At 37.9% G+C, this 14,699-nt stretch overlaps 1 protein-coding gene across 6 annotated transcripts in view; it reads right to left on the reverse strand.

Annotated features, from left to right (window-relative positions):
• The window catches only part of CNOT4 (CCR4-NOT transcription complex subunit 4), a 145,818-nt gene extending 131,142 nt beyond the window's left edge, over positions 1-14,676 (reverse strand). For all 6 annotated transcript variants that reach the window (XM_007466580.1, XM_007466581.1, XM_007466579.1 and 3 more), the window contains exon 1: positions 14,439-14,676. The gene's annotated coding sequence lies outside the window, so the exon portion shown is untranslated. The remainder of the gene's footprint in view (positions 1-14,438) is intronic.
• Between the last annotated feature and the right edge of the window lie 23 nt (positions 14,677-14,699).

Below are 14,699 nucleotides of genomic sequence, written 5' to 3' on the forward strand. Positions count from 1 at the left end.
AGGGTTTTTTGACAATATAACCACGCTTCCTTTTTTTTTTTTTTTTTTTTTTTTGCAGTATGTGGGCCTCTCACTGTTGAGGCCTCTACCATTGCGGAGTACAGGCTCCGGACACGCAGGCTCAGCCGCCACGGCTCACGGGCCTAGCCGCTCCGCGGCACGTGGGATCTTCCCGGACCAGGGCACGAACCCGTATCCCCTGCATCGCCAGGCGGACTCTCAACCACTGCGCCACCAGGGAAGCCCCAGGCTCACTTTTTGACTCCTATTCCATGGAAGAGGTCAGAATGGGAAATGCAGTCTTAAATCTCAGTGCATGGACTCCTCACTGACCCCTGATGATAGTATATAAGAAAAAAATGAAAAACATTATAGCCAACACGTACAAGGCAGTGCCTTCAGAAAAGTAGAAAGTAGAGGAAGTGTTCAGGAAAAAAAAACAAGGATACAAGAAATTTTGCTGATGATGGAGAGGAGTGAAAAGATAAGAAATATTCAGAAAATTGTGAGGATTCAAGTGTGAGACATGAACTGTCACCTGGGAGGATGGTAGTAACTGACATAAAAAGGGATAAAAGATATAATGAGATTAGTCCTGATGGACTTCAGGCAAGCAGTAGTGTCTAGGCTGTGACTGCTAGAGGGAGGTATCAGAAGCTCCCTGTCAATGGAACATAAAAATCTGGGGAAGCACTGCCCTTTGTCTCAGTGCAAAGGGCTTTTCCTTCACCCCTAATGACAGCTTACAAGGAAACTGTAGTGTACTTGTAAGGCTGTAGAGTTTTTAAAAATTAATAATATAAAGAAGTTAGAACAGTTCCTAGATTCTAATAAGCACACAAATATAAGCTTTTATTAGCTAATCAAATATAAAATATAATTATTATAGGGAAAAAAAAAGAGATACATCTTACATTTTTTTTCCTCAGCTAAATGAGTATCCCAAGTGATTTCCAGGAAAACCAGTACCAAAATGGACTCAAAAAACCCATTTGAGAAGACAAAGTCTCTGAGAAGATCAACTTCTATGTAGTGTCCATCAATCTCAGAAAATTGGCTCTCCTCCAAAAATGTATCCCCACCACCACTTAAACTAATTGCCCCATATACCCCACTTCAATGGTAAAATAAGTTACTCATTCAATGAGCATATACTGAGCACCTACTATGTACCAAGTACTATTCCAAGAACCTGGGCTACATCAAAGAACAAACATCCCCATCCTAGTAGATGGAGATCAACAACTAACAGCATATATAAGTTAAGTGGATTATATGATATGTTTGGAGATAAGTATTATAGAAAAAAAAGCTTTAAAATGCAAATATTAATATTAGGGGAGAGGGGCCTGGATGCTACCTGTAAATAAATAGGGCAAGCCTTAGTGAAAAGGACATCATGTGAACAAAGTTCTGAGGGAGTTGAGACAGCTCTGTAGTAATTAGAAAAGTGTTCTCCAGGCAGAGGGACAGTCAGAGCAAAGATTCTAAGGCTTTTCCATTTAGTTCTTACTACTACTTGGCAATAATTTTATTATTTTTTTTCCTATTTCTTCTCTTCTATCGTCCAATCCTACTCTCTACGTTACTTCAGCAGTGGATGATAATAACAGCTAATATTTATCAAATATTTACTATATACCAAGCATTGTTGTAAGAGTTTTAAAAAGATTAAGTAATTTAACAGATCTATGAAATAGATCTCCATCATTCACAAGGAAGAAAACTGAGGCACAAAAGATTAAGCAACTTTCCTCAAGATTACAGAGTTAGCAAGTAGCAGAGCCCTGAAACAGCATGTGTAATAAGTCTTCTGTACTGTGAAACTTAAGAACATTCAGCACAAACACTGCCTCAAGTTTTCTCATTTCTAAGAAATAGAATCTCTCATATTACACATTCAATAACTGTGAAAGCTGCTATTACAATTTGTCTTCTTGCCACTTTTATAGTCATTACCTACTACTGAATAGTCTTTAGCTACAGTCTCTACTTAACATCTTTCTTAACTTCCCGCCAATCTGATTTACATTCTCAGTCTACTGAAATCGCTCTCATGTGATTAGTGATTGTCACACACAAGCCAAAGGGCTTCCTCTATTCTCATTTTGCTTGAATGTTGCATTGAACTACGTAAATTCCTTTTTTCTTCTTGAAGTTGAAGTGGTATCATCCTAGATCTTCCTATCCCTGTGACTTCTCTCTCCTAGAAAATCTCTTCCTTTGTTTTCTGAGACAAACTTTTCCATCTTCCTTTTACCTCTCTAATTGTTCCTCTAATAATACCTTTTTCAGGGACGTCCCTGGTGGTTCAGTGGTTAAGAATCCACCTTCCAATGCAGGGGACATGGGTTCGATCCCTGGTAAGGAAACTAAGATCCCACATGCCGTGGAGCAACTAAGCCTGAACACTCTGGAGCCTGTGCGCCACAACTAGAGAGAAGCCCGCGTGCCACAAGGAAGATCCTGCGTGCTGCAACAAAGACCCGACGCAGCCAAATAAATAAATAAATATTTTAAAAGAACAAACTGTTTCACTTCTACCCCTTTAAAGGTAGGTACCCAAAAAGCTTACTTTCCTTTGTGCTTGTCTCTGTTAACTCAGTCCCCCTTAAGGTTTATTCATCCAATAAGTATTTATTGAGCACCTACTATCTACCAGGCACTATTTGGGTCACTCTGGATACATCAGTGAACAGAATAGACAAAAAAAAATCCTCTTATCCACATAAAATCAAATAATTCTATGCTACCAAGGACACTCAAAACCATCTTCTCCTAAATACTATTTTAAACACATCACTCCCCTGACTTAAAACAAACAAACCTGCAGTGATTGCAATGATTCCCCTCTTATCAACCACATCTAAATTTCTCTGCCTTAGTTCAAAATACTCCGTAATTATTTTCTATCATACCTGTCCAGGTTCATTTTCCATTACTCTTTGATTCAAAAGAATTCCAGGTAGGTCAGTCCTTTGATTACCCCCTAAAACACATTACCTGTGTTTCCAGCTGGTCAAGTAACTACTAAAAACATATGTCTACTACCCAGACATTAAAAAGTACACTGAATAAAAAGATAAGTCTTCAAAAACAGATTTTTAAAAAATTCAAACATATAAAAACAGCAAACACGTATCCAGGGCTTACTATATGCCAAACGCTATTCCATGCACTTTATATACATTAACTCATTTATTCCACACAACCATCTTAATAGCTACATCCTACAAATGAGGAAGCTGAGGTCCAGACAGCATAAGGTAACTTGCCCTAGGTCTGACAAGAAGTGGTAGGAGTAAGATTCAGGCTCAGGCAGTCTGGTTCCATACTAAACTGCATGCTTCCAGCAGAAGCCATAAATAAAAATAGGGGGAATTGAAAGGGCTGGCAAGCAAATCTATAGACCAATGAAAACTATGTTCAACTATAAAAAAAATCATTTAAGTTAGCCCGTTACTCCAAGAGCAATATTTCCTTTAATATAATGTCAAGTTTTAAAAATTACAGAATTTAGTAGTATATAATAAAAAGCACAATCTGTAAACACAAACACATCATATATTATTCAGAGTTCTCCAAAGCTGCTGAAAACTTGCTAGGCGTGACAAAAAAATAGAGGGCAACACATGACTAACAAATGTTATTTTGTTAGCACAGCTATATTAAAGTATTTTACTGTCATACTTGTTTTCATTAGGATCAAACAGATTTGAATACAGTGCAGGGATGGTAACTACCTTAAAAAAAGACTACTAGCTTTACTTTTTAGAAGCAAAGTTCACATCTAGGACTAGGTCCAGGACAACAGAAAAGATTTTAGTAGAAGCAAGAAATTCCAAGAAAGTACCACGAAGCATCTAACATCAGTACTCTTCAACCTATCACCAACTCTATTGCTAAAGGACATTTTAAAAGATTTCTAAGTATTAATTTAGTAAATTCATGAAACTACTTTATAACTGATTACATAAAACTAAAAATGAAAGGAAGAGGTTCTTCTATAAAACAATCTTAGAATAACCTTACGCCAATACATGAGCAAAATGAGGAGTATCACACATATCATTTTCTTCTCTTTCCCATTTCCCCCTTCCTTCTGGCAGATTAAAGACATAAAAATGGTCAGGTTTTGAGCTAGAGAGGTTAAAATGCACAGGCCTGGACAAAGATGCTAGTCTGACTTAGAAAAGGCTAAAGTCTGTAGCCTTCCCAACTAGAAGCCTAACTTAGAAAAGAAAACCTAAAGTATGTAGCCAAAGGCAGCAAAGGAGCCAGTGCCATCAATGCCTTAGGCAAAAATGCACCATGGTCATTATTAGAATTTGAAGTGTTTCACTGTATTTTCTGCCTCTCCTCCCTTTTCCTAGGTTTGAAATGCACCTGCCGTCCCAGCTACCCAAGACACTCCAAAGCCACTCACACAAAAAGGGCTCCCTCCCAAGAATTTCATGAATAAAACTATGCAAAATACTAATAATTTCAGATTAAATCAAGTTGTTAAAGTCTGGGAGAGATTTTTGGAGCATGGAACCATTTTCTCCTCTCCCCTCCACCACCCACTGTGACACTTTTAAGCGGTTCCACACTCAAGGCATTAAATTAAAAGTTCTTGGGGAAAAGAATGGATTGGCAGCTTCCACTGAAAATATCCTCAAATACTAAGGTTCTCCTATACTGCATATTTGATATTTACTTCCTTCCCGCATACACTTGGTGGTAATGAGAAAGAAGCATAATCCTCCTCAAGATTCTCCTGCACAAAGGCGATAGCAATTCAATCTTAAATCCACAATTAAAATATTAAAGGCTCTGTTAAAACATACCCAAGCAGAAGGCAATAGCTTTCTATTCCAGTGACCATATTAGATAGTACGCATAACCCGCTAAATAAAGAAGGAAAAAATGTGAAAAATAGTTCTGTTACATCACCAGGATTAAGGAGGTTTAGGATGGAAGGAACATCCATGAAAAACACATATTTCCCAACAATGCACTATACTGCATCATTATCTTTATCCTTATTAATATTTCCCAAGTACCCAAAAGGTCCATGGCATTATTGTAGGTTATACCTTTTATAATAATAGGAAAGAAAATTAGTGGTAAATTAAGGTAAATTAAATTTTGAAGCTGTAAGCACCTAAGCTTGAGATGTTTTCAGACTCAACTATAAGAATTCTTGAGATCCACATGCTAAATATTGTAGAAAGGGAATACATGTGATACTGAGGGAAGCAGGAAGAGAACAATGGCAATACAGTATTATTCATCTACTATTTACAAAGCCAGAAACAAGAAATCTACTTTTCCCCTGCTGCTTTAAGATAACAAATGAAATTATCCTTCACAAAACAAAGCAAGCATGCTGTCCAGAAATACACAATAGATGAAGAAAGCTGGTTTAATGAAGAGTGAACAAACCAAAGAAAAGAATAACTTCAAGGGTCTGAGAACTTAAAAACATTTTCAAATAAAATAAATATGGCTGTTGTGTAACCAGATGTTTTTAATAATACCTTTGCAAAACAAAGTATATCAAAATAAATCAAAGAATAAATTTTCACTTAATAATGTCCCTACATTCTTCTTTGGCCAGCTGACCTATCCTTATCCATCCTTAAAGGAGGTTGGGGCTGACAATATTAGTGCCCTATTCATCAGAATTTTATGCCATTCCTTCTGCATTAATCAGGTCATTATTAAACTTTAAAGCTATCCAGTAATATATACTGGTTACAAGGTGTTCAAATATACATTTCCTAATACTTCTTCTGAACTCTTACACACATAAGAAGCAGATGAGGCATCAATTTCCCTTTTACAAATGAAATATGTTCCATCTCATTATCATGTAATAAAGATTTTCTTTATTTTCCAAACTCCCAGTGAATACATATCTAAAATTATTTGAAAACACTGGTAGCTATTTTCTGCTGAATTTTCTTGAGATTGTTATTTGAGTAATCATGCATCACTTCCTTTTCAAAAGCTGGGCTTGGATAACAAATTGCAGTTTACTATCAAAGACAAATAGACATTTCTTCAGTCCTCTATTCTCCAAAACCTTGTTTTCATTTCTGGATGTAAGGACTGAAGAGAAGATGGAATCAATTAGGTGCCAAATCGTGTAGAATATCCACACCAACATCTCTACTCATGGCCTACTCATTAATTTTTCACATTCAACTGTCAACCCCCAAATATGCTGCACACTACTGAAGAAGGAATCTTTCTAAAGAGTACTTTCATCATGTCATCTCCTGCCCCCAGCCAACTGCTGGCTCCTTACTGTAGCTGATCAGATTCAACCTGACACTGAATACACCTCATAATCTAGCCCTACTCTAGCATACTAATTTCTCTGACACCATTCTCAGAAATTAACACCTTATTCTACTGAGATCAGACTCCTTACACCTCTCTCACATCATGCTGGTCCCCACCAAGTGTTTGCTCCTGCTTCCAAGCCCCACATGGAACGTAAGGAATGTTCTCCTTCTGAAGATGATCTGCCTATGCAGACAGTACATATTCTTTATTCAAGTCCCACTTTCTCAAGGAAGCCCTACTCCTAGATAACCCTATACTAACATAATGGACTCAGACCCATGTATCAAAGCGTTCGCTGTATAATGCTTTGGATAGTGCTAGTTATATTATTATGAAAGTATACCCAACAAGATAATAAACTCTTAGAAGAGGCTGGGCCAGTTCCCAAGAAGTAGGTCTATAATAAGTACTTAAAGACTATTTGACAAATTGATTGAATAATCCTGATTTTTTTTTTAAATCAAGGATATCATATGTCAAAAAGAGTTCTAGTACAAATGAAATAATTGTGATGAGGAGAACTTGCTTCAAAATAATCCAGGTCAAAGAGTAAACTAAGTGGGGGCATAGGTAAACTAAGTGGGGGCATAGGTAAACTAAGTGGGGGCACAGGTATACCCAGATTGACTATGAGTTGATGATCTTTGAAGTGACACACACATAGAGATTTGTGTCTACTTTTGTTTAAAATTTTTCACGTTAATAAGTCAATTTTTTTAACACTAATAATGTCTTTACTTCATTTTAAATGACAAAACCAAGGCATATCATAACACTTTTCTTTACCCAACAAATACCTAAGTCCCCATTTAAAGTATGAAAAAGAATTCTGGAAAGATCTAATTTGACAGGGAACTTGTAAGAGCTAATTCTCAACTAAGAATTAATTTTAAAATTAAAGGAAAAAATCTAATCGAAATGGAGGGGATCTCCATCAAAAGAAAAATTAATCTTACTACCAAAAGCAATACTGCTGAAATTAGAACACTCCCTAACACCATACACAAAAATAAATTCAAAATGGATTAAAGACCTAAATGTAAGGCCAGACACTATCAAACTCTTAGAGGAAAACAAACATAGGCAGAACACTCTATGACATAAATCACAGCAGCATCCTTTTTGACCCACCTCCTAGAGAAATGGAAATAAAAACAAAAATAAACAAATGGGACCTAATGAAAGCTTTTTGCACAGCAAAGGAAACCATAAACAAGACCAAAAGACAACCCTCAGAATGGGAGAAAATATTTGCAAATGAAGCAACTGACAAAGGATTAATCTCCAAAATTTACAAGCAGCTCATGCAGCTCAATAACAAAAAAACAAACAACCCAATCCAAAAATGGGCAGAAGACCTAAACAGACATTTCTCCAAAGAAGATATACAGATTGCCAACAAACACATGAAAGAATGCTCAACATCATTAATCATTGGAGAAATGCAAATCAAAACTACAATGAGATATCACCTCACACCGGTCTGAATGGCCATCATCAAAAAATCTAGAAACAATAAATGCTGGAGAGGGTGTGGAGAAAAGGGAACACTCTTGCACTGCTGGTGGGAATGTAAATGGACACAGCCACTATGGAGAACAGTATGGAGGGTCTTTAAAAAACTAAAAATAGAACTACCATATGACCCAGCAATCCCACTACTGGGCATATACCCTGAGAAAACCATAATTCAAAAAGAGTCATGTACCAAAATGTTCACTGCAGCTCTATTTACAATAGCCAGGATATGGAAGCAACCTAAGTGTCCATCATCAGATGAATGGATAAAGAAGATGTGGCACATATATACAATGGAATATTACTCAGCCATAAAAAGAAAATGAAATTGCGTTATTTGTAGTGAGGTGGATGGACCTAGAGTCTGTCATACAGAGTGAAGTCAGAAAGAGAAAAACAAATACCGTATGCTAACACATATATATGGAAGAAGGAAAAAAAAAGTCACGAAGTACCTAAGGGTAAGACAGGAATAAAGACAGACCTACTAGAGCATGGACTTGAGGATACGGGGAGGGGGAATGGTAAGCTGTGACAAAGTGAGAGAATGGCATGGACATATATACACTACCAAATGTAAAATAGATAGCTAGTGGGAAGCAGCCGCATAGCACAGGAAGATCAGCTAGGTGCTTTGTGACCACCTAGAGGGGTGGGGTAGGGAGGGTGGGAGGGAGGGAGACGCAAGAGGGAAGAGATATGGGAACATATGTATATGTATAACTGATTCACTTTGTTATAAAGCAGAAACTAACACACCACTGTAAAACAATTATACTCCAATAAAGATGCTAAAAAAAAAAAAGCAATACTGCTTATATTTCAAGTTTTCATTCAATTACAGCATTCACAAAAGGGTCCACCCAAACAATAGCTGAAAATCACAAAACATTGTTTAAAAAAAAAAAAAAGCATAATATGAAAGGCAGGAAAGAAAAAGAAAAAAAGTTGCTAAAATCAATGTTCAATAACCTGAATCAGCCAATGTTACTTCAAGAAATTCACTATCTGAAGACACCAATTGCCCTTAACAGGGATTGAATTAGTAGGTTCTTAAATAATCAGGAAAATTAGCACTTCCTCTTTATTCCGAGAACTGAAAAATCTGCTTAAGAAATTTCAGATATTTGGCTTAATGACAACATATAGCTCCACCCCTTTGATATTTCAGTCTATAACTACTCTTCAAAATTCAACCATTATTTCCCTACATCATCGTTCACTTTAATTCCTTCAAAAGCAGTGATACAAACATCTATCTTTAAATGCTGGCATTTTATTCTTCTAATTACATTGCTTCTTTGCCTTGACTTTTTTTTTCCCCAAAACTGGTTTCAGGCATATATACAAACCAATCTGATTATTCTGATTTCCCCTTCTCCATATTTTCTCTAAATACTCAAGAGAGGAGGCTTTAGATACCATAACTAAGTAACATATTTGATTGTGAACAGATATCCGATATATACAAATAGCAAGCTTTATCCCAATAGCAATACATCATCTGCCCATCACCCAATGCAATTAAAGTTTAAAACAGGACAACTCTCTTGTATAAACAGAGTTTAGAAAGAATGAAACCATCCTCACAAATAAACTCCTTAGGAGAAAAATAAACTCATACTCAAATTGCCCTGTACTTGCCCTATCTTTAAAGTTTCATTTTCCTAGCAAGTAAAAGTAATCATCTTCTTTTTAGTAGCATGTAATTTCTCTCTTCTAGTAAAAGAAAAACTGTTACAGTAAGGCTAATCTAAGGGGCCAAAATAGTGTTGAAATTTTCTCTTCTATAAACTACTTTCTGATTAAAAAAATAAAAGAATCATGCTACAAAAAAGAAATGTGACAAAACCCATTGGATTAATATTACTACACGTGAAAAAGTTGACATTTACTACACAATCTTTTCTAATAAAGGCCACATAAATATCAGATTAAAAACAATTCTGAAAAAAGTTTTTTCAGAAAACCACTAAATATAGGATTAACAGTCCCACTATCTTCTTTCATTGCATCACTAAATAAGTGAGTAAATTATGCCATCTTTATAATTTGTGTACTCTCAACTTTTGAGAAAAAAATATTACTCTCTTTAAAATATCAGTGGTATCCCCACATTTTATATAAGAATGAGCATTTGCAGATTTTTCCTAATATCTCTGAGGTAACACAAAATATTTTAAACCTCAAAATGTGTTAGCAAGTTTTATCCAATACATGCTAGTCCGGTGGGATGAAAACCATTTACAAGTTCCACTTAGATTAAGAAATCCTTTGAGAAAAGTATGTAGTACATTCTAGTTATACTATTTCTAGAGCACTAAAAATCTCTATAACCTATTTCCCTACTGTTTTTCTTTAGAACTAACTGAGATGAATGTAACTTCCTTCACAAAAAGTCAAGACAGTACTATACTTAATGACAGAAAGCTAACTGAATTTTCAGCAGAGGTTTAAGTTTTCACAAACTAAAACTTTCTATTTCATTTGAATGGTCTATAAAAATAATAACATTGGGCTTTCCTAGTGGCACAGTGGTTAAGAATCCGCCTGCCAATGCAGGGTACACGGGTTCGAGCCCTGGTCCGGCAAGATCCCATATGCGGGGGAACAACTAAGCCTGTGCGCCACAGCTACTGAGCCTGCACTCTAGAGCCTGCGAGCCACAACTACTGAAGCCCATGTGCCTGGAGCTCATGCTTCACGACAAGAGAAGCCACCGCAATGAGAGGCCTGCGCTCCACAATGAAGAGTAGCCCCCACTTGCCTCAACTAGAGAAAGCCTGCATGCAGCAATGGAGACCCAATGCAGCCTAAATAAATAAACAAACAAATAAATAACTTTAAAAAAATTTTTTTAAAATAATAATAACATTGAGTTGAAATAGAGTCAATCAAGTGCTATCTACAGGCACCAAAAAGAAAAAGAAACTTTTTTCCAATGAAGAGTGTAGCTTAACCTTAAAGCAGGAGTAGCGAAGGAGAGAAAGGGAAGATTTCTAAAATCATACTGCTTAAACTGAGAAGATATTTTTTCATTATATTGATACATATAACATCATTTTAAAAATAAAACTCCCCTGGGCTTCCCTGGTGGCGCAGTGGTTGAGAGTCCGCCTGCCGATGCATAGGACACGGGTTCGTGCCCCGGTCTGGGAAGATCCCACATGCCGCGGAGCAGCTGGTTCCGTGAGCCATGGCCACTGAGCCTGCGCGTCTGGAGCCTGTGCTCCACAGTGAGAGGCCCGCGTACCGCAAATAAATAAATAAATAAATAAATAAATAAAAATAAATAAATAAAAATAAAACTCCCGTAATGCAAGGAGATCATCCTTAAGCAATGCCCTCTTTCTTTTACAAAGTAATAAACTGCAAGTTATCGCTAGTGCTCCAATCAGACTGAAGTTGAAGGGCATTACAAAACAATTTTTCTGAATTTTGCCATTTGATTATAACTGTCTCATCCTAATAAAATTAAAGATTTGTCTATGGAACTTTATGAAAACAAATTTCATAACAAGTCAACCTTAATTAACTCATGTTCAAAAACCCTCCTGTAGAAATAATCTATTCAATTGAAGAATTCAACTACTGAAACTGGCAGAAAGTATTCCAAACTATCCTAAAAAAAAGAACCCCACGAAATTATGAAGCTACAATACTCAAAATGTTACATCTAAGAAGTTAAACCACACGGGCTTCCCTGGTGGCGCACTGATTAAGAATCCGCCTGCCAGTGCAGGGGATATGGGTTCGAGCCCTGGTCCGGGAAGATCCCACATGCCGCGGAGCAACAAAGCCCGTGCGCCGCAACTACTGAGCCTGCGCTCTAGGGCCCGCGAGCCACAACTACTGAAGCCCGTGCGCCTAGACCCCGTGCTCAACAACAAGAGAAGCCATTGCAATGAGAAGCCCGCGCACCGCAACTAAGAGTAGCCCCCACTCACGGCAACTAGAGAAAGCCCGCGGGCAGCAACGAAGACCCAACACAGCCAAGAATAAATAAATAAATTTATAAAAATAAAAAAAAGTTAAACCATACAAAAATACTTTGAACTCTCAGCTCTGTATTTCCTATCAAAATATCAAAGAACTTTAGATATCTTCTTCAGATGTGTTAAAGATTCCAAAGTAAATTCATTTTGACTTCACAGTGCTGAAACTAAGAATTTGATGATGGCAGGAAAAGAACTATAGAGTGGAGAAAATTACTTGAGAATGCTTTTATTAAAGCAAAATATCTTTACAAAAGAAAAGATGTATTAAAATCATTTACCCTCTTCTGCCAGACAAACAGTCCTCTCCTAGAACACACTGCTTACAATTCAGCCAAGTATGACTGCCAAGGGTTTCTAAACCCGTGTGTTAGGCTTGTTCAAAGTGGAAAGCTTCTCCACCAGTGTATTACAAAGAAAACTGAAATATATTTTTTGCTTAGAGTTGAAGATCAATTGTATTAAATATATTCCTACTGATAAACTAAAAGTAAGTAATACTTTTTTTTAAAAAACCTCAGGTCATAACTTAGGGCAAGATTTGCTATATAAATTGCTTCCAATTCTCAGAAAAGTCAGGATTTATTTAGTTTCCCCAAATTGTGGCTTAAGTGGCTGAAAGGAAAAATGAAGTTTTATAAACAGCTTTCCTAACCTCGGTTTACATTTGATGAAACAGACCATTTATCACAATCAAGTGAATATAATGTCAAATGTAAGATTCCATCAAGTATTACAGATAAAATCTGTAAAAAAGTCACTATTATGCAGTAACATCCAAAAGTGATTTAATGGACAACTATATGTATTTATAGTTACACTTGAGGTATTATTACTTTTGCAAATGAGAGGTATACTGCTGCATGAGATTGCTACTATGACTTAATATTTTTACATACATCTTAAGAACACAATGTCTTATTTACGTTTAAATTTGAGATGTATGTATCTGATCTATGTAATCCTGTTTGTTTTTCTGGTAATTCTTTACTTCACAGTAGTCTGATTATAGCAAAAGCTCCTTCTTCACAAAACAGACATCATAAGCCACCACTGGCTTCTAGTTTTCTGCTTTTTAATGTAAATAATAATGACACTGAGTGTTACCAAATGCATTTATGTGCACAGCTTTGTCATTTCTTTCCCAGCCCCCTTCTTTTCTATGGAAAAAATGAGATTTAATTTTGAAAAAAAAATCGATTTTTCCTTTGCTTATAGACCTAATGGTTTTCAAGAGAAGACAATTTATTCAGATACCTACCATTCTAGATATGTTAAAAGAAAGAACTTCCCAAATCCAAAAATATCAAATCAGTCAGATATTAGCTGGAGAGGAAATTTCCACTCAAACTATAAATAAAATGTCATCAATTAAGCTGAACATCAATAAAACTGAGTCAGTAATCAATTCTCAATTTGGAAGGAATCTGTAACCCACAAATAACCTGCATATAATCAGAACACCACTTATATTTGCTTGTGGAGCTCACAGATGAATTTGGTTGTGTGCCAGATTTATCTTATTTTTAAACGCCCAGGCTAATATTTGCTGGTATAATCAGAGCCCACATTAAGTATCCTGGGGAGACTCAATTCAGAAGAATGCTTGGTAGCATGGAGAAACCGGTCCAAAATGGAAAAAACAAAAAACAAAAAAAACAAACCACATCCCAACAGAGCGAATAATCCACAAATAGATCATTGAAAGCAAAACGAAGACGCTCCTCTCCGGAGTAGCCTGAATAAACGAGCTTCACTCAAAATGTTTAACAGTATCCAACCTCACTTCATTCACTTCCCAACTTCCTTGACTTTTCAGGGGCCAACACGGGGCATCCCTTTTTTTCTGGAAGTGTATGCTGAAAGAATCTGTATAGGAAAGAGGGAAGGAACGGACAATACCCAAGAACGCTGTGAAACAGGTGGGTCAGAACGAGCAGCAGCATAATCTAGATACTTAAGGGGCAGCTTTAAAATGACAGATGTGGTTAAAGGAAAGGCTGCAAATCGGAAGAAGCTCTAAGGTAGCAGATAGGTTGGGGACTAATGGCAAGCACCAGGGGGGAGCAAAGGCTAACTCAACAGTGGTAGCAGCGGAGCAAAAAACAAGCGGCAGGACGAGTGGGCAACGAGCAGTGGGATTAATGAGCACCACGGGTCAGACTGGAAGTGATGGCTTCGGTCTTGGGAGACGGCAGCCACTGGATTGAAGGACGTCAGAGAGGGGCAAGGGGGCTGGGAAAACAGGGAGTCCTGAGACCTAAGATTCCTGCCCCTACAAAAACGTAGGGGAGAGCACTGAAGACGAGCAGCCGCCTCGGCTGCCCAATTGAAGAGATTTTTGAAGCGGTCGAGGCTCGCCGCCGCGCAGCCTTCTGCCCCGCTCCCTTTTCCCGGCGGTAACTGCTGTGGCGTAGAGGGGAGAGGGAGGAAGAGGAGGAGGAGGTGGAAGACCGAGAAGGAGGCTGAAGATGAGGCGGGGGGTGGGGAGAAAGGGGGGTGCGGCCTGCACAGTCCCAGCGAAGCCTCCGCTCTCTCGTAGCCGGTAAGCCCTGGGTTTCCCCTAAGCCCAGCCCCGCACAGACTCACCCGCCTGCCTTGCCTCGCTTTTCCCTTATCCGATTCCACGCGTTGCCGCGTCCTCACAAGAGACCACTGAACGAGTGTCGGGGAAAAAGCTCTTCAGAAACGGGCCTGATTGCTTCAGCGAGTCCGACCTTTACGGCTGAGAGAGAGACTCTCAGCTTTCGGTGGGTTCCACAGCCAGACGGGCCACCATCTTACATTAGGGTAAGACTCCTCCAGCCTCCGGTGCGCAGGCGCACGCCGATCCGGCAGGGAGGGGCGGGG

Source organism: Lipotes vexillifer, unplaced genomic scaffold, assembly GCF_000442215.2.
Source record: "Lipotes vexillifer unplaced genomic scaffold, Lipotes_vexillifer_v1.1 scaffold71, whole genome shotgun sequence".
NCBI classification, from domain to species: domain Eukaryota; kingdom Metazoa; phylum Chordata; class Mammalia; order Artiodactyla; family Lipotidae; genus Lipotes; species Lipotes vexillifer.